This window comes from Eublepharis macularius, chromosome 15 (assembly GCF_028583425.1).
Source record: "Eublepharis macularius isolate TG4126 chromosome 15, MPM_Emac_v1.0, whole genome shotgun sequence".
Classification (NCBI taxonomy): Eukaryota; Metazoa; Chordata; class Lepidosauria; order Squamata; family Eublepharidae; genus Eublepharis; species Eublepharis macularius.
In genome coordinates this window covers 40,587,584-40,608,709 of record NC_072804.1, presented here as the reverse complement: position 1 = coordinate 40,608,709, position 21,126 = coordinate 40,587,584, and the positions used below count along the sequence as shown (strand labels likewise).

The following is a 21,126-nucleotide window of genomic DNA, read 5'->3' as shown; positions in this document are numbered from 1 at the left end:
ACTGAACTATACTGATATAATTAACTTCATTTATACTCCACATTTCTCCTCAGTGAGGACCCTAAAATTCACCTCTCCTGTCCTTTATCCTCACAACAAACCTGTGAGATTGGTTAGACTGAGTGTGTGTAGCTGTCCCAAAGTCACTCATTGAGTTTCCATGACAGAGTTGGAGATTAAAAACTGAATCTCCCAGATCCTAGTCTAAACTGCTAACTGCTATACCACGCTGGCTTTCATAGGGTAGCTGCTACTGAACAGAAGTAAGCAGCAGGGCCTAGGTGAGTCATGCAAGTCACAGGCTATCCAGTTGCCTGGTGGCTGCTGCTGGCCTTGGCAGGTCCTCTTCCAAAGGTCAAAAGCAGCTCTAGAAATGGCCCTGTCCCCTGCCCCTTATTGACAGAAAACAAGGCTTCAACTGCTAGTGCTGCTGTTGTTGTCTAGCAATGGCCACGGAGGGACTTCTTTTCTTAAAGCTTCTATTATTTTGGAGGTTTTTTTAAAACACCCAATGTATGGTTTTTTAGATTTCAGATTTTTCTACAAACCTAGGACTTTTCTCAGGTCTGTTGAAAGATCTGTCTTGTCTGTTCATAGCTTCACTCTCTGGATTTAAGTATCCACTGATTTGGCGACAATGAAAATTAGATATATTAATAATAATTAACAATAGTGTCTAATCAGAAATACACTTTACTAAACATTGTATTGATATTCTAAAACAGGGCTTGACAAATCCCAGGCACCAGGCTGCCATGAAATTTTACTGTGGCACCTAGTATTTATAGTAATTGCTTTATTGCAATGTCTCTTAATGATGAATGTAAAGTTTATTTATCATTTCACATCAGAATATGTGCTGTTGTATGAATGAATTCATTGATGAATTCATTTCTTAACCAACTGCATTCTATAATGGACCCAATATTCAATTAAATGGAGACTTTAAAGAATTAATGGAATTATCAGAAATAGGGGAGAAATTTGGGGTAGCGTTTTGTTTTGAGTAATGATAACCGGGGCATCCCTTTATTTATTTAAATAAAACACTTCTGAAGGCTTTATTGTTTCATTTGGCATACTCCTGATAACTGTTATTGACCCTCCTCCCTGTACTTGGTGTTGTGTTTTTTGAATTATTTTTATACTATTTTAAATATCATTTTTTACATTTTAAGGTAGAAACGCTTTAAATAAATATAACTTTAGTAAAATTATGAGAATTTAGGATTAGGTTTTGTGGTGGCGATAATTAGAAAATGTGATCATTAATATACAAAACTTTGAAGACTGAAAAATCAGTCTGGCTCCTAAGTTTTGGAGCTGGCTCCTGGAACCAACAAAAATTTGTCAGGACCAGTTCTAAAACTGTACGAATATAGCATGGCTGACCACTAAACGCCTGTCATCTATTCATACAATATGCAATAATCACAGACCACTGTTCTTACTTTTCTATGTTGTTTTATAGCATTAATTTTAGTAAGGAGCTGTCCAGCTGCTGAATAACCAAGACTTCAATCCTTACTAAACTGACTTCCTAGGATATAAACCCCATTAAAATCAGCAGGACATAAACATAGCTCATTAAAATTTTTACAGCCCAATCCTATGTTTTCTAAAATCTAAGTCCCACTGTTAAGTTAGAGAGAATAAGCTAAGATTTAAGGAGGAATAAAAAGGGAACGAACAAAAGGTTGGAAAATTTCTCCCCAACCCAATTTTTCCCTAAATACTACTATATGCTCTTAGGGGCTTGACTAGATTGATTTCCTCTCTCCTCTTTGTTTTCCTCTCCATCCCCATACTACATTTTAACTGACACCGAATGGCTCTGAACATTCCATGCTTCCTGGAGCCCAATGAACACAATTTTTAGCATGCCATTTTTGATTAATTTTCTTCTTTTTTAAAAATTACAGAGTTGTTTCTTTTCTGCATTCCCTCCTTTGTCTATAGGAGGTTCCATTTCATTGCCTTGGTGACAATCAAACATGAAGTTCAATACTACATTGGAAAAGCTGGGAGGCCTTGAGGTAGGTTGATAAATATCCATAAATTTCCCTCTCCATTCCAGAACATGCTAACTATAAGCTGTTCGGAACCTGCTGCCCTTAACCACTCTCTACATTTCAAGAGCATGCCTCCTCAGCACCAAACTAAATGTTATGAAGCCTCCAAGCTCCCCACTGGAAACTCAATTCAAATTGGAACCACAGCACATGGACAACGAGTTATGACATATTCCGGTGCACTGTTTTCCCAATCTGAAACCTATGCATATTCCATCAGTATACATGAAGCCGCCCAAATAGCAAATAATGCCACCAGAGCCCTTTCACGTTAGGAAAATGGTGCAGGGGAGGGATAAGCCAGTTTCATATGTTCATGGATCTTTCTTGTCTATCCATATCCAAACAAATAATAGGATACCTTATTATCATGGTTTGTAAAGTGTTTTCAAGTGTTCAATGCCCTGCACAGGCATTATCTTGCCGTAATTCTTGCAACAATTGGTAAGGCATCTCCAAATTGCAGAGAGGGACTTTGGGAAAGTGCCTTCCTTAAGGTCAACAACTAAGCTTGTGGCAGAGGTAAAATTCAAACTAAGTGCATTCTGATATATAACTTAGCCATAAGGAGACACTAATTACTCTTTCTGTGAACAGGTTGCAAGTACTGGTGACAAGTTCTCTTAATAACTGAAGCTGACAATGCTGTTAAGAAAGGTTGCAACCTGCTGTCTGTTCAAGTGAATTATACTTCAGTGAGAGGACCATCTTCTATAAAGTTGGTGATTGTAAACCTTCTGTTTGCAGTTAGGTTGTTTGGAAAAGGCACTGGAAGAAACCTATGGTTCTAACAACTCAGGAGGCTCCTGGACTTGGGACCTGGCAAAACCAACAAGCTTATGGACAAAGTGCTTTGTGAACTGGGTAGGAACAGGTTGGTGCTGTTCTATGCAGCACAGTACATATTGAAAGGACAGGTATGGGGGCGGGGTTTACTGTGACAACATTATTATTAGACAAATTTATTTTTCTCTTGGTTTTATTAATCTTTTGTTACTATTTGGGTTTATTGTAACCCAATAGTAAAAAAGGAGAAGACATGAAAAAATGATTACTTGTTAATAAACTATCAGAAATAGTTAAAACCATGTACTGTTTTGAAAAGCAGCAATTTCCAAACATGTGTTATAGATATTTGTTCCATTTTCCTAATAATTACACCTTCTCATCTCCCAACATGAATATTTTCTCTGTATAAAAATTAACAGCCCCCCTGTTAGGTTCCACCTGTATCCTTTCTCCAAATATTATTCCCATAAATAGTATAGTACAAAAGTGTGGTATCATTCCTACGAAAACTATTGCAGTGTAGAACTGCATTTTGTTGGGGAAGAGGGCAGAATACATTTGGCATTCCTTGTCAAAAGGACATTTAAAGAAGGTTGACACTATTAAATAGAGCTTTAAAATTCTGAAAATGATAGCTCAATCAAAATCTCATAATCTAAACAAGAAGCACTTTATATTACAAGTGCTGTGAGCCGCAACATATTTTATTGCTATGGCGTTTCCCTTATTCTTCTATAGATAAGCAGAAATGAAAGTAGCTTCATCCATGGGTTAGTTCGTGCTGACTCATTCTAAGAACAAGCCACATTACAACTAATTACCCAGAAAAATGATCTCTGGTTTCTAAACTATCAAATGCATTTTGCCAAATTAATTATATATGGTTTTCAAAAAGTATGTGGCATCAGGGAAATATCACTGCATACCCAAATACTAGTTTCAGACTTTGAAATTTGATCACCATATTTTAAAAATCCTATGAGAAGACCCTATAGTTAAATTCCTGCACAGCATACACAATAAAGCAAGAGAATAGAATACACAAATACACTTGACCTTTGCGACATAACACTGTTACGAGGTCACACCCATTCCTGATAAGGCAGCACAAATAGTTTAAAATGTCTCACACTCACTGCTTTTATGAGGTAGTAGACTCCTAAATTGCACTAGCTGCCCTGCACTTTAAATATGTTCCCATGTTTGATGGCAATGTAATTGTTTTTAAAAATCAGTTTTTAAAACCTCAAGTTCATCATGATTAGCCAAATTATAGATCCCATCCTGTTTACATATAGGGACTGCCTACAAGGTTGACACTACAGGGGTCTCATAGTAAATCCCAACTCTGTTTGCAAAAGCAAGAATTTTAAAGGGAGGGAAGGAGGATCATGTCATATGCACACATTTAAAAAACAGAGCTTGCTTCTGCCAAATTTCTTTATCACAAGTGTTCCATGATAGAGGGAACAACAGGATAAATCTTCATCACCCAGAAAATCTGAGAAAGAAGGACAGTGTAGATTTAATAATAGGTGAAGCAAGTTGCAAGGGGAAGGGGGCTCTTTGCCATTTATCCTTTGAAAGCAGGAAAAACAGGTACCTCTGTCCAGAGTCAAGAAGCATTAACACACAATTCTTGTAAATGGACAGAAGGACTTCATTTATAGCCATTTCTTGCTGAAACTCAATGAAAGAAAATTATTTCCTGCCTCTGTAAGGAGTCTAGATTGTCAAATAGAGGGTAATCTGTATATTGGCCTTTGTAATACATTGTGTGGATCACCAAGACAACCAGGAATGAAGCAAACTTTATCCATAGTCATTTCCCTTAAGCTGAAAAGGCATCATTATTTGTCAGACTTAAGCAAAATAAGTCACACTAATTGCTGTAACATTTGTAAGGATGAATTACTCATTCAACAATATTTGACTAATTCCATTAAAACAAAAGAGAAGCCAAGAATTACAGTCAAAGCAGAATTCAAGTTCTCACAGATAGTCGGACAATGACGATATCCAAAATAATGGCAGAAATTAAATAAATCAAAGCACCACTCTGGGAGATTATTTTGAGCACAAATCAAACACAACTTCTGAAATATCAGTAACCGTAAAGTTTCTAAATCATTAGCCCTAGTTAAGAGTAATTGATTATATGCCTACTCATATAAATGTTGCATAATGCTGCTGCTGCATCAGCACTTACACCAATATAAGCATCTAGCATTCTGTGGCTTATTTGTAACATTACCACACTTCTGTCAAGGTTCCACTCCTCCCAAGGTGATACAAACAAACTTTTGCATGGTGTAAGGATTCCTGAAACCACCAGGCGTTTCATTGTAAAGGACTGAACCTCTTTCATACAAGAACCTTCAATTACTGTTGTGCAATAGAACACTTTCCTAAAGAATGGATAACAAAATCAGGCAACTTGGATTCCATTTAAAAATTGGGGAAGGACTGCCAAACTCAGGAGATGCTTGCATACAAGTGCATTGCGGAAGAAACACAAAAGGAAAATAAAACTTACTTTTTTTCTGCAAGCAGCGAGGACTTAGAAGCTTAGCTAAACTGACCCCTCACTGAAAATGGTTATTGGACCCCAGACCACTGAACAGCCCATAGCTTCCTTCAGTTTCTTTATAACCCTGGTTGCTTCTGGGTGTCCCTCACCAGCTTTCCCTTGAACATAGCAAAAAATATTGTGAGGAGCTAGGTGCCATTTCCCAAAAACCTGTTGTCCCTATTTTTTATTTTTAGAAAAAGCTATCAGTCTGTAGAAACTACATGCACAAGCTGTTCAGTTGTTCAGGATGGAAGAGCAGCTCATTGGCAGAGCTCATGCTGAGCATGCATAATGCCCCAGGTTCAATCCCTTGTATCTTCAGTTAAAAGGGATCCTGAAACAGGGCTGGGAAAGTCTTCTCTTAAGGCCATGGAGTACATTGTATATAGTACTGAGCTACATGGACAACTGGTCCAAGTTAATAAATGATTGCTTTAAATGCCCAGCAACACCACCATAGTTCTCTTGTCCCAGTTGGTGAATGCAAGATGATGGCTTGCAACACAGCACTGGAGCAAAAACACCCAATCCTATTCATCTTTTTTGCTTCATGCAACAGACCTTAGAAGCAGACTGTTCAGTATGCTATACATTGATTACTCAGAAATAGATTCCGCTGGAATCAATGGCACACATTCAAGAAGTATGTTTAGGACGGGAGTGCCAAGATCCAAAAATATGGCTCTGGCCTTACTTGGCACAGTCACCGAGAATAAAGTAGTACAAGAGAGAATTATATACCAGTGAAATGCAGCAAAAAGTCAGTATGTAAAGTGTTTAAACATCTGAAATGTGTTTTTTTCCAGATCACTAAAGTTTATTTTACTGTAGTTATAGTAAATCATTTCCATATTGTGAGAGCAGTTAACTCTGCATAGGGTTGGATCCAGACTAAATTTTCCAGTAATGGAAGGCACTTCTGTTAATATAACTGAACTTTTCCTGTCTCTACTGCAAATCACTGATCTCCTTGAAATGCTGTTCCTGAGAGACAGCAGGGACACACACCCTAAGAATGGCATGAGGGGCAAATTAGGGGGTAAAAGAAAGGGGTAATTGGCAGAAAACAACAACTCCACTTCCACTAGGGGAATATTTATTCTGGATCAAACTAGTGAGGTCAAAATATTTCTAGAAGTTTAAGATTTAAACTTCTTTTGATTTTGAAGATAAAAGTATCTATTTTCCAGCCAATGTTATAAAAATGGAATATTATTTATAAGTATATATGCCATCTTTTGTCCCTAATCAAACCCTCAAGATGATTCATCAAGTTAATGCTCTAACAGTAGAGCAAAAACAAGCACAAAACAATTATCATTAACTGAAACAAAATAGCTAAAATGGCATTGAACTAGAGGCCTGCAGGCAAAGCTTTGATTTGTTATTGTAAATCAGCATGCAAATTTCAGTTTCCCTTATTTTGTACATCTTGGCACTGTGCACCTCTTCTTTCTAGCCATTCTTGTCCCTAATGTGCCTCCCTCTCTGGCCTTCTTTTCTTTCCCTCATTCTACATATGTAAAGCATTCTATATGGGGGTTGTTCCTGAAGCTTATAGAATATCACCATTTGGTTCATATCTGGTATTGCACAGTATGCTCATACATATTCTAATCTATACCACCTGCACTGGCTGTCAACTTGCTCTCAGGTTCAATATTTATTTCAACAAGCTTTTGGTTAGCTTTGGACATTTAAAGTGGAATCCTAAGCAGGTCAGAATTGTATTGAAGTGTATTCAATGGGGCTTATTTGCAAGGATTTATTTTTTAGGATTACATTGCTAATGAAGCTATTTTGATTAAGATTTTATCCAGATATTATTTTCTGATAAGCTTTTAAAACTTTGTTTTATTGTATTTGTTGTGCTTTAAACTATCTTGAACTTGGAAATGTGATACAGAAAATCCAGTTCTCCTGAATCTCTTCTTCACCCTGTTTTCCTAGGCTCATGATGATTCTGTTCCCTCCTTCTCTAGACCTGCCTGCCTGCCTCTGTTCCTCTATAAGTTCTACACACTCCAGCCAACATCAACCATGCCCCATCCAAGATTCCAGGAAAGAGGGCAATTCCTTTAGAAATTGGATAATTTCATCATTACTATGGGCCCAAGATAAAATTAAGTTTTATTTTAAATCACAACACAACTTGTCCACCATGATGGCATCAAACGGTGTAGTCACAGCAGTTCTGTGTATGAGGCTGAGTTAACGTGGTGGAGGAATGGGGCATACCACTGTTGAATGCTAGTACTTGCAAGAAGAAAACAGAGCTTGGACAGAGGTTCTAGCCACATCCTCTCCTGAAGAACTAGAGTAAAACTTGAAGGGAACTTTTAAAATAGAGAAACATTTATGAATTCTGGAGAATTCAAATGTTTTCATACTGTTTTGTGTTTTACTTGTAAGCCCATCTCCTCAATCTAGCTAACAAGGGCTGGCTAAGGTTCAATAGTAGTAAAGGTAAAAGGTAAAGGTGCAAGTACCCTGTGCAAGTACCGAGTCATTACTGACCCATGGGGGGATGTCACATCACGACATTTTCTTGGCAGACTTTTTGTTAGGGAGTGGTTTGCCATTGCCTTCTCCAGTCATCTACACTTTACCCCCAGGAAACTGGGTACTCATTTTACCAACCTCAGAAGGATGGAAGGCTGAATCAACCTTGAGCCAGCTACTTGAACCTGGCTTCCACCAGGATTGAACTCAGCAGAGCTTGGGCTGAAGTACTGCAGCTTACCGCTCTGCAAGACGGGGGCTCCTCTCAATAGTAGGAGGTTAGGCAAACTAGGGTGAGGCAATTCTACACGATCAGAGGTACTCAAGTAATTTTAAGGGTAGTATTATACTCGTATGTTATTGCGTGTGTGTGGAGTGGTGCACGAGGTATACAGTGATCATGCCATTCTTTTGGTTGATATGAATTGTGAATGTGGTTCTCCATGATCTGCAGAATAACACTGATTTACACAAACAGCTACAAAGATCCACATAAATGTTTTTTCCTCCCACTAGTGATTAAGTCAATGCCCAAACCATTTCCAGTATCCCATAACCTGATAACCCATTCCAGTCAGAAAGGTAACATTTTTAAAACAGATTCAACAGCTAAATCACTTTACTGATACACCTAGTCTTTCAAATACAGACTTTCATGCTTTCCATAACAGATGATAATGCATTTCATTCCCTATTCGGATGCACAGGTACTCTCTTGTATCCATTCAAGTCAGCATTAGGATCTGTATATGAACTATAAGAAGCTCTTTCAGCAACTTCAGCAATATCACCACATACTGATTTCCCAACAACTGATGAGAGAAGTTAGCACATATTTATCCTTTCCTCCAAGGAGTTCAGGGCAGTACATGTGCTTTCACTACAAATATAAAAAAGAAGATATATGTAACTTAGGATATCATCCACCTTTTCAGCAGATCTTTTTTTTTAAAGTAGCACATCAAACCATATCAAATGACTCTGCCTAGGGAATGCAATTGTAATCTACTAAAATAAATTATAATACATTTATGGATTTGACAGATCCAGAAATTTAAATAAATCATCTTTGTTCTTCAAATAAAGAAACCCTAATAACTCAGAAAGGTGCATAATTTGAAACACAATAGTGGTTGTCAGATTGTTTACCTTCACAGAACTTTTTATTAACTTATGCATTGAGGAATCCCTGAACATTTGTCTCAGAAAACCAGCGTGTTTCAGAGGATAGGGGGAGCCTTCACTATGCTCATGCACAGCAAGAGCTGTTGAGCCTCAGTGACTGTGGGGCCTAGAATATAGCCATCTCACCTCTACAACTGAAGTGAAAAAGAAAAACAGCAGTGATAAGCAAGCTGTCTTTCAGGAAAGTTTAACTGTCATTACTTATCTTCTTATTGAAGAATCTGACAAATTCAAAGAAACCACAGAATACTTTGAAAACCACTACATGTGCATTAAGAATGGCCAACATACATATACAGTGCATGTGATATATAAACTAATCAAAGAACAAATAAAAGGAAATTTCTTATTATTCTACTATATTCCACAAATCATAATATAATTTGGCAGGTACACAAGAACGCATGCTTGAACATATCTGTGTTGTATTTTCATAACCCTAGATGAAGCTGCAGAAATCACGTTTTGGATATTAAAAGCAACATGTATATTTTTAAACAGGAATATCACCACAGCATAGTTTATAAGAAGATTAGCACATCACCACCACCTTTTAAGAATACTTCTACAATGTCATAATAATGTTTCAGCAAACTGCAATAACATTCCAGTAGGATGGATCAAAGTACCAACATCAAAATGTCATGTTGGTTTCTTGAAAATACTGTGTATCACTTATCATACTAAGCAGAAACTATAGTAGCAAATACCAAATAAAAGGATATTAAAAACTAGAAATGACTAAGTTTTCTGATCAATGGTTCTAAACTGCAGAAGTCCCTTGTCATCCAAAAATGTACCATGATTATATAGACTACTGCTATATTAATCTATGTAGCTCAGTCTTTTAAAATATTCCAGGCAACTTCTTCAATTAAGCCACCATACACTTTGTGAGAGCAACTGGCCTATGGAACTCTGCAAAGGGGTTGCCTGCTGTAGCAAAGTAAGGAGCCAGTGACACCTTAAAGACTAACAATATTTATTTTAGTACCAGTTTTAATGAGTCGCAGTCCACTTTATCAGATAGGTAAGTAACACACGCTGGTTGTGACAGAATAAAAGACTTCCCGCATACAGTTTTCGTGACCAGGAAAATGGTTTCGCTGGGTCTGAATCATGAAAAAGTAGCAACACCAAGTAGGGATTCAACAGGACAACAGTCGTCCAGATTTCTCAATGTCTAATGCAAGCCATGGAAAAGAAAGTCTAACTTGCAACAATTAAACTCTCTACAGAGGTATTAGCTTTTTATTGATGTTTTGTACTGTGGTGTAGACAGAGCCCAAATCCATTGATAGCTAAGGCAGAAAACTCTAATGGTATATCCTGTCGGGGCCAAAATAGTAGTAGTAGTAATAAACTAATTAACTAATAATTTGCTGCCTTTTCATGGCTCCCACCCATTTCAACTCACTCTCACGGATGAATGGAGCAATAAAATATAGTTTGATACAACAAACAGATTGCCTTGAAGGATCCCCTACAAGTCCATAGATTGCTTGGCTTTTTATATATATGTATATTTTGCACCTCTTCAAAATTGATAAAAAGGCATTTACAAAAAACACATATGACATTCCAGATCTCACAGACTGATACTGCCTACAAAAGGCTATTCCCAGTCTACATGCAGCACACTTCTTCAACACATGCAGCAGCTGGAATTCTCTTATTAACTCAGGATTACATCATTAAACAAAACTCTGACAGCCGGCACAACTGATAAAGCTGCCAGTGGAGTCAAGATAAAGTGGGTATTTGCTAAAGCCATGAATACTAGATTGCTAGGGGGAGAATTATTTCTGTAAAACCGTTTCTCTCTTGAGCCTATCTTTTACAACTTGGCATGATGCAGTATTTTATCAAGGCAGAAATATGTTATTTATTATACATAGCTCTTATTACCAGTTTATACTTGAAGCTTAAGGTGCTAAAGGTATCAGCAATTCTACAACTATAGTAAGTTCACAGTTCCAGATCTTTGTGCATGCCATTTTTTATTAACAGAGACAAGAGTGAGTCTGTAGAACATACTGCATTTACTTGATGCAAGACTGGGGTTTTTTTCCAAGTATGCCATCAAAGAGGTCATCTTACATGTGTATAACAATTACAGCTATATCTAGTAATACTTTTTTGTGTATAACATTTTTAGAGAGGTCATCTTACACAGGGTCATCTTCCTTTCATGTAAATGCAACATGTCTGGAATATATCTTATAAAACCCAGTTTTTATAAGACAAATATAAGTTTACTATGCATACCAGCCACTATATGGATGCAGTTAAACTGCTGCATCAAATTGCATCTCAGCACATCTGTAACTGAATGGCTTACTTGAAAGAGAAGTTTTTTTAAAAAAATGGGAGTCTGCAGCCTTAGAAATTAAGTTTATTCATTTTTTTAAGTAACTGAAGTGAAACATTATTCTGTTCAAAGGAGCAGAAGTAAACGTAACGTACAAAAACGATAAAAATAGTTTAGGTTACTTGTAGTCCCATATATCACATCAACTTCAAAGTTTACATAAATAATACAGACATATCTAAAAAAGAAACCACCCATCTCTTTTCCTGTTGACACTGAAACAGGACATGTATACCTAACTTCAAATACAACAATCAGCATTCCTCTAATTTTTCTATGTTTAAAAGTCACATATTGTACATCACTTTGGAATTAATTTCAGCAATGATTTCCTTTAAATGCACAGTGTAATCTAGTAAAATTAAACCATGAAATATTTCTGGACTACATACAGAAGATTTATATAAGGCAAAGCATGCCGGGAAGAAACCAATCTAAGCCTGACCCGATTACAATTAACATCAACCAGCGGTATTTATAAATAACTCCATGCTTGTAAATCTTTATTCCTTCAAGAGGGCAACAGCAACATAGGCAGCATGCCAGAGGAAGGGGGGTTAGTCCCCCAACAGCTGCATCCCCTCTATCTCAACAGCTGGCAGCGCATCTTCTTTTACCTGAGCAGCATTGTCGTCACCCCACCTCTCTCTCCCCCATCGCTTACACAACTGCTGAGCCCCCGCCCCGCCATTCAAAGGATGTCACCACCATATCCACCTACCACCATGCTCTCCCTCCTTTTCAAGTCGATAATAACAAAATACAGGTTAATATCAAGAGAGCAAGGGAGCAAACAACCAAAGCTTGCAATTCCTGCCAGTGATGTGAGGGAAAGCAGGAGGAAGGCGCCCAGCATTCAATAGATACGCATCCACCACCTCCCCATCTAATCCCACCAATCTCCCCCCACAATCTCATTCGATTGCTTTATAGAGTCACAGCATCCCATAATGCTCCAGAATAAAGGGGAGGGGGAGATGATTAAAGAGTGCTGGACCAAGGCAAGGCAGTCACCTCCCACCCACCCCCTCCCTTTCCTGCACCACACACGGCCCTTATGGGTGCCCCACTTGGCACAACGCAGGACTCCCCCCCCCACCCCGCGCTTCAGAGGCGGATTACCGCTGCCCACCCTGAGGCACAGCCCGGCCAGCCGACCCCTGGCAGCCCAATACACAACCACCGGAGCAGCGATATAGCGCCACATATCGCTCCCACCGCCCAGCCAAGCCCCATAGTCTCTGCCAGCGGGGAGGGAGAACCAACAGGCGGTGGGGGGCAGCTCTTCTCTGCGCCGCCGCCAGCCCAGCCGCCTCATTTCCCCTCCACGCACTCACCTCGTCGGGCGCCGCGCTGAGCTGAGACGCGAACAACGCGGGCTGAGAGGAGAAAAGGGGAAGCGGGCAGCCCGAAATGACAAGAAGGAGCGAAGCGGCTGAGGGGATCCTGCCGTCGCCTCACCGGCCCCGCTGGCGCTCGCTCCCTCACACAGGCGTGTGCGCGCGCATCCCCTCCGAAGCGATGCTCTACGGTTGATAGTACTAGTGGCGGTTGCCAGTGGCCGAGCAGAAGGGGGGGGGGGAAGGCCTTGGGTCTGACTCCCTCCAATCTCTCCCCCGCCCGCCTGTTTTCTAATCCACCCGCCCCATAACATAGTAGTAAGTTTCTATTGGCCGAAAGAGGAGAAGGGCGGAGCCGGGCTTGGCGGGCGAACCATTAAGCGAAGAGAAACAGGCGGTTGGGGAGGGAGAGCGGCGCGCGCGCGGCACGCGAAAAGGATAGGGGGGATGGGGCACGAAAAGCGCGAGAGAGAGGGCCGATGGGCGCGCGCGCGCGCAGAGGGATTCTTGCTGAGGCGAGAGACCTTAAAGCCCGCCATCTGGGTCAAGGGGAGGGAAAGAGAAGCGAGGGATATTTTTTCCTGTAAATCGTGTCAGGTTCAAGCAAGGGAAAGCTTCTCTCTCTGTAACCCACCCCCTCCCCAGGTACAATCAAGCTGAGAGGTGGTCACAAATTCCTGTCACACAGCACCTTTAAAAAAAATGGTAGAATTTAAGCACTGTATTGCCATTTTTAAAAAGAGATGGATTGCCCATTAAGCCTAACATAATGGCCACCTCGATGTTTATATAATTTTTGTCCCACTCAAAGTGTACAGCTGTTTTCCTCTCACAACTGTCCTGTGAGATAAACTAGACTAGGAGAGTGATGGCTCACAGTCACCCAGTGAGCTTTCATGGCAGAGCTGGGCTTTGAACCTGCATCTCCCCAATATTATTCGCACACCACTATCCCCTCACTCCACATAGCTCAGAAGGGAGTTTTGACTCTTGAAAGCTCATACCCTGGAAATCTTATCTGCTTTCTCCACATCTTACAAAATTTCATAAACCTTTACTATCTAATCTAGGGGCTGTCACAGTCTCTGTTGATTGCAGAGAAGACACGTTTTTAGAATAAATTTCCTAATTTTGTGAAAAGGCTTCCTTTTGCCTTGTCTTGACTCAACTGATTTCATTGCCTGATGCCTATGTATAAACTAGCACCAGTCTTCTCCTACTTTAAAAAGAAACCACAAGGCCCGACTATTTAACACACTTCCCCATATAGCACTAGAGCTTGGAGGGTGGGTAGGCAGGCAGTCAGCTCCAGCAAAGTCCCTTACTTTTTTCAGCAGCATCATTATAAAGTTTTTTTTAAAAATGCATGCACTCATGCAAGCACTCAGTACTCTTGGCACTGACATTTGTAAACCTTTGGTCTGGGCAGCAAGGTGCTCTTCATTTAATGTTCAAATAAAGGTTAAAATTCAGCTCTTTTGCTAACAGGAAATTTTGCTGAAGTTGATGGGACACTCATAATCCTTACTAATGGTGTTTTTAACTGCTCACAGCATCCCCTTTTTGATTTGACTCAATAGTCATTATGGCCAATAGGTTACCATGATTCAAAAGTAGTTAGAAACCTGTATCTGTGGCGGAAGGGAAGTCCAGCTCTTATTCATTAGCCTTCTCCTGCCTCCACATCTCCCAAGCTTCACTCTCTACCTCCCCCCCCCCCACCCAAACGCCCCCTTTCTCAACTTACTCCACTCATCTCCATGGCTTTAGAGAAGCAACTCTGGTTCTACCAGCCCCAACAATGGGTTAGAGGAGGGGGGAACTTTTCTCGCACCTCCCTTCTTTCTCTGTCCAGCACTGAAACCAGGGCCAGCTTTCTTTTTCCAGACTTGGCTCTTTCCCAAATCCAACGGGATGCAGCTGCTACACAGATTCTAGTCAGTAATGCTAATTCCCAAATGGAATGGGGGATGGGGGGAGGGACAGGCATTGCTCCCACAGCGTAAGAGTAATAAATCTCTGAGAATGTGATTGATTTGATAGGTGAAAGCTGCATGACATTTCTTAAAAGGGAACGAGATTAAAGGGAGATAGTTTGCATACTTGGATAGCAATAGAAGAACCATCTTTCCTTTAAAATCAAGGGGAATTGTTCTCTAATCGTTCGCCTAAAGGTGGTGTGTGTATTTTATATATACTGCACATACCAGTAAAGTGGGACCTTTGAAGCAGGCAAGGAAGTAATTTTGCAGAATCTAGATAGGTTAGATGTTAGGCTGTAGCAGCAAAATAAAACATGAGTCCAGTGGTACCTTAAAGACTAACAAAAATTATTCCAGCATCCTCTTTTGTGAGTTGAGTTTTGTGTATTCAAGACAAACTAGTCTTGTCCTGGATTATACACTAGCTCCTTATTACAATTCTTCAACACAATTATTGTTTTAAGATTACTGGGTACCACTACAGAAAAGTACGGTACATCTTAACCTTAAATTCATTTATTTAGTACATTTTTATCCCACTTTTCCTCCAAAGGAGCTCAGGGCAGCAGCATAAATTTATCTTTATACCAAAGGCATATCAAAAAGCATATATTCTGTTAAAACACAAGGGCATTTGGCAAATATGCGTAGCGGACTTGTTAGTAGTTCAAAAGTTGCTTGCCTTGGTCATACAGGGCTACAGCCTTAAATGTAGTATTTCAAAGCAGAAAAGAAGCATGCAAGGATATCCTTTTCTGAGTCAAACATGAAGGCATTATAAGTATTCATATGCCCAGCAGCAAATCTTCTTTGTAGCATTGCTCACATTTAAACCAGCATTTGCACACCTTCAGCCTAGGTAGCACAACACCATAACTTCTCATGTAAAGATAAATCCAGTTGGTTTAATAGCAGGGTTATTTTGATTATATGTAAGAAACTGACAAGTACCCCAAGCTCTTTAGGATACAAGACTAAGTTACATCACTAATCTTTACTTCTTTTATACCCCACCTTTCTCCCCAATGTGGATCCAAAACAGCTTACATCATTCTCCTTTCCTCCACTATATCCTCCAATAGCCCTGTGAGGTAGGTTAGCCTGAGAGTGAATGACCCAAAATCACCCAGTGAACTTCCACTGTAGACGGGTGATTCAGACTTTGGTCTTCTAGGTCTTAATCCAACACTCTAACCACTATATCACACTGGCTCTCATGGTGTGGTGTGTGTGAATCTGCTTTTCAGTGCTGTTGTTCAACTAACATTTTATCCCATCTGCTACTTCAACAGAGACCAACACCTAACATCAGAAAGAACAGAACAGCTAATAATATTTATATACTGCTTAGGGCATCCAAAGTATTTCACATAAATTTGCTTGCATTCAGACATGATCTGTTCAGTGACTTGCTAAAGTCTTGGTTTGCACATGCAGGGCAATGAAGTGACAGAGGTTTAAATTGGTAGAATGTACTGCACTGCTGCAAATGAGGGATCAAAGGGAATCACATTTTAGACTTACACGCTCCTGTTAAAAGAAGACTACTGTAGCAAGCAAAGAAAGGGGAAAGGTAGAACCTTTTCCCCTGCTATGCTACTTTTCAACTTACATGGAAAATTTTATACACAGGAAGGTTCGAAGCAGGAATCCTCTACCTGCAATCTATTCTACCACCTGCAAGTGTGAACCACGAGGTAAGCCACTATGTGTTTGTGGCCCATGTAAGAATCTCTTAGTCTCAGCCAAAGCACAAAGAGCACAGTGGCCACATGAAAAAAAATCTTGAGGTAATCTACTATCACTTGTGGCACTTATCTCAGGAAGCCTACTTCTAACCAAGATATCCCTAAAGTTTTTAGCTCTTTTTGCTGTAAACAAGGGTAGATTTTGGCATCTAGGGATGTTAGATAGGAGGTGCCAATATTTATTTATAAATTATAGTAGCTTTAACTGGTTTTTATGTGCTGTTATATGCTAAAAGTATAATCATCCTATCCACACCCTTTTCCTTAGCTCTAGGAGTATGAAGAGTTGACCTAGACTTATTATAAGCCCTGCTCTTTTTAAGATTCTAGAAGAGTGACCTCTATCTGCTACTTGGCTCATAAGGGTGCTAGCATGTCTCTCAGAATAAAATGTACAGAGATCACATTACTTTCTATAAAAGAGTCCTTGATTTTTTTTATTTGGAAGGGGACCACAGAATCTTTGATAGATTTTGGTCAGTACTTAAATCATATTCAACACCATTAAATTTGAATTAACATATGATTATTATAAAGTACATTTCCTGGAAGTTGAAATTAGAAGGGTGGGTAACACTATACAGACTGAAGTGTATAGGAAACCCACAGATGCTAATTCCTATTTAACAGTAGATAGTTTCCATCCAGGTCATATTAAAAGGAATCTACCATACCCACAATTTATAAGATTGAGGAGGAATTGCAGTACTGATAGTGATTTCAGGAGACATGCTAGCATCCTTATGAGCCAAGTTGCAGGTAGAGGTTACTCTTCTAGAATCTTAAGAGCAGGGCTTATAATAAGTCGAGGTCAACTCTTCTTACTCCTAGAGCTAAGGAAAAGGGTGTGGATAGGATGGTTATACCTTTAACATATAACAGCACATACAAACCGGTTAAAGCTATTATAAATAAATATTGGCACCTCCTATCTAACATCCCTAGATACCAAAATCCACCCTTGTTTACAGCAAAAAGAGCTAAAAACCATGTAAGAATAAAACCAACAATTTCCTTAGTCGTAGCTCAGTTTCTTAGCCTCTAAATTATACCAGCTGTGAATCCCACTGCTGCTTTATATTTAAATCTGTTCTGTATTTAAAAGGGTTGCTCTTACGAATTAAACTTTGGGCCTGTGCAAAAGCATGCAAGCTCTACAGATGCATGCAATCTGAAGTCATGTCCAATCACTGCTCTGTACTGAATGTATCTGTATTATATACACACTAAAAGAGACATCATAGCTTCTAACAGTTCCTTTGGCAGTCTGTGAGGTACGCTAGCTAACCATGTAACTTGAGAAGCAACTCTGCTCTTGTGAGGATTTGCTCCAATAAGTGATAGATACTGAGTTTAGCAGTGATGACAGAAAAATTGTTTGTGGGTTACAATCCAAGTATTTCAGTGGAAGTCATTGTCAGCCTCTCATAAGACTTTGGCTCCTGCTGAATTAAACGGGGCCAGTCACAAAGATGATATATAATGTTCTCAAAGCAAGCAGAGATGGGCAATTTTGTGGGATTGATCTTCGTTTATGTTCAAAAAGCACAAGTCAGTCAGCACAAGAAAAACTGTTTGCTCAAAAACGGTAAGATTTAAACATTTCCAAGCAACTCTGTGACCGTTATTTCAAAGCGCCACTATACACTTTGACTCTTGTTGTCTTCTACAAGTCCAGGAGGGTTTGAATTTATTTTTACTGAAGGATGAGAGATTTAATAGGGCCAACCATTTAGGGCTCTGTAAATAATTAAGGGACAGTCAGGTTTGCAGAAAAAATATTTTTAAAAGATGCTAATTAGGGTAACCCACCCCCGCCTCAGTTGATAGTAATATCTGTAAATTAGTGCTAAGCAGGAAGCATCCACCACAAGGAGAGAGCAAGCAAGAAATTGAGAGAAACAAGCTGATGGGAGTATTTCCAAGGCAGAATAGTGCAGGTTCCAGTATCCAACATTCAAGCTTCTCTTGGGTTTCAGGTTCTGAAATCTGAGCAAAATGCTTGCTATTTCCCCAGCAATGCTGTATCATGATCTCTGCATTTGACTTCCTAGAAAGCACCAGCCCTATCTTCAGGCTAGGTAGCAGACACTTGAGGGGGGGGCACTATTTGGTTTAGCAAGAGGGTGGTATGCGTAGTGGTTAGAGTATTAGACTAGGAGCTGAGAGACCCAGGTTCAAATTTCCACTCTGTCACAGAAGCTTGCTCGGTGACCTTGGGCCAGTCATACACTCTGTTGCGAGGATAAAATGGAGGAGAGGGAAATTACATAAGCTGCTTGGGGTCCCCATTGGAGAGAGGCAGGATATAAACGAAGCAAATAAATAATTTAGTGAAAGTGACCAGTTGCCATTTCCACTCTGATTAATTACTGCTCTAGAGAAAAGACCGTATCCATGTGTGTTTCCCCCACATGCATACAAACTATTAATGGAGAAAATTACTTAGCCTCGTGGTATGGTCAAATTAGAGAATCTCACCTTGATTACATGGTGGGGAGTCTATACTCTATTATCAAAAGATGAGGATTGTTTTTAAAGTCTTGCAATTGTCTACATAAATGAACTTTAAAAACAAATCTTTCCTAGAGGGAAAAGAAAAGGACACTGAATGAAAGTGCTTCATTCAAAACCCAGAAGAGCCTCCTTCCACCTTCATTTGTGTGTCAAGAGCCAGCTGCCTGCAAATCTGTGTTCAGGGAATTTAAAACACATTTCCCGTTCTCTCTTGGGCTCTGAAGTAGAGACAGACAGCGCTGCAGGAGAGGCTGACTGCCAACAATAGACCGCTCGTGTCGCTGAAAAACACACAGATGCAGCCCCCTCCCACTCTCTTTTATGAAAAAAATGTTTCTGGTCATGCATATTAATATCTCGCTGCTTACTCTAAGATTTCCTAAAATAAAGACATTTGGCTATACTAAGAAGGCTCCGGGCTTGACAGTTTCTTGAATGGAGGCCATCTGAATCGGCAGATCCGTCTGAATCATTGATTCTTTCAAGTTGTCATCCAACCCAAAACAAACATTGGTCATTAAGAGTGGAGTTGAAATGACGTGATTAGAGCAGCGATTCCTCCTTCAGCTATTAGCTAAGTGGATAGAGAGGTGAAGGGATTACAGGGCAAAGAAAGAGCAGCCAAGCAAAGGGATCAAGGAAGTTTATTGGGTTTGCAAGGGAAACAATGCAGGAAAAGAAAATAAGCATTCATGCCACCATCAGGGGGATTTTTAAGCACAGCAAAACTACGATGATAAAATAATGAATTTTTAGACCTCAAAAAGACAGAGCTAACGTTTTGTTCACATTTTAAGTTGTAAAAGTGTTTCACTTTCAGATCAGATATCAGATGCTAGCTGGCAAAAAAGGAAAAACAACAAATAGCTGTCATTGTTAGTGAAACTGGGCTTTCTATACATGTAGAAGCTTAACTAGGCCTGCATATCCCTCAAAGAAAATATGCACACACCCTTTGGCATAAAGCATCTTCTTCAGCTCCCAATTATAGCCCCCGGGCCAGAGATGGAAGCATTCACAGGTTCTGGCAGATAATTCAATTTCAGTTCAATCTGCCATGGCTATCTGCTCCTCAGATCTGCCCTTACAATCACTTGCACAAACAGTTCTGTAGCACTGAAGTCACATGAACGCTAAGAGCAGGCTTACTCGTAATTCTTATTCTCCCTGGAAGCCCTTATAGGTAGCCTTGTTCATTTTATTTATTTGCTTTATTAGATTTGCAAGTATAAAGACCATCACCTTCTCTATAGGAGCACTACAGTTACAATTTCTCTCCTCAGGATTTGCATGGTGTTAGTTTATGGTTTCAGTAAGCACTTGTCATTCAGGGAAATAATTGTGGGGAGGGTGCTTCTAAATGTCTCTTTTGATAACTCCTTTGTGGTGCTGTCCTAAGCGGAGTCACATCATTCTAAATCCATGGGATTAGAATGGGGTAACTTTTCTCAGGATAGCACCATTACAGCATCAGAGCGACTTCAAATGTTGTAGTACCTGCATGCTCGAATACCTCATATTCAGAAAAGCTTCAAACATTTTCTACATGCAACCAACTTGCAAATGTTTCTCAAGCAATTTCTCTAACTAACATTACTGCAGCAACCAAACCATCAAAAGTGTGAGGCACTTACATGACTGACTGCCAAGTTCTGCAACATTCAAAGCTGTGGTCACAGGTTTACCAATATTGTTTACGATTTGTTTATTATGTTGCTCATTTCTTTGTACATTTTTAATGGAAATGCTCTCTACAAGATTTCCAATAATATGCCTGTTTAGTGGCACCCAGTTTTATATTGAGTAATTGACATGCTCCATCAAACTATTTATCTATTGAGTTGTTGTAGCATAGTGGCTAAGTGGTTAGCCTGCAAGTCAGCACTCTGCTGGTTTGAATCCCACTACTGCCATGAGCTAAGCAGGTGGCCTTGGATAAGCCACTCTTCTCTGCCCCAGTTCCCAAGCTGTATTGTGGGGATAATACACTGACTTTGTTTACCACTCTAAGTAGGGCACTACTCTATCTAGAAGAATAGTATATAAGC

At 39.7% G+C, this 21,126-nt stretch overlaps 1 protein-coding gene across 4 annotated transcripts in view; it reads right to left on the bottom strand.

Annotated features, from left to right (window-relative positions):
• EPB41 (erythrocyte membrane protein band 4.1) overlaps positions 1–21,126 on the bottom strand; it is a 141,291-nt gene that overhangs the window by 75,805 nt on the left and 44,360 nt on the right. The window contains exon 1 of one of the 4 annotated variants that reach the window (XM_054999017.1): positions 12,829–12,934. The exons of the other annotated variants lie outside the window; for them this stretch is intronic. The gene's annotated coding sequence lies outside the window, so the exon portion shown is untranslated. Of the gene's footprint in view, positions 1–12,828; positions 12,935–21,126 lie in introns of those variants that run through there. 4 annotated transcript variants of the gene reach the window in all.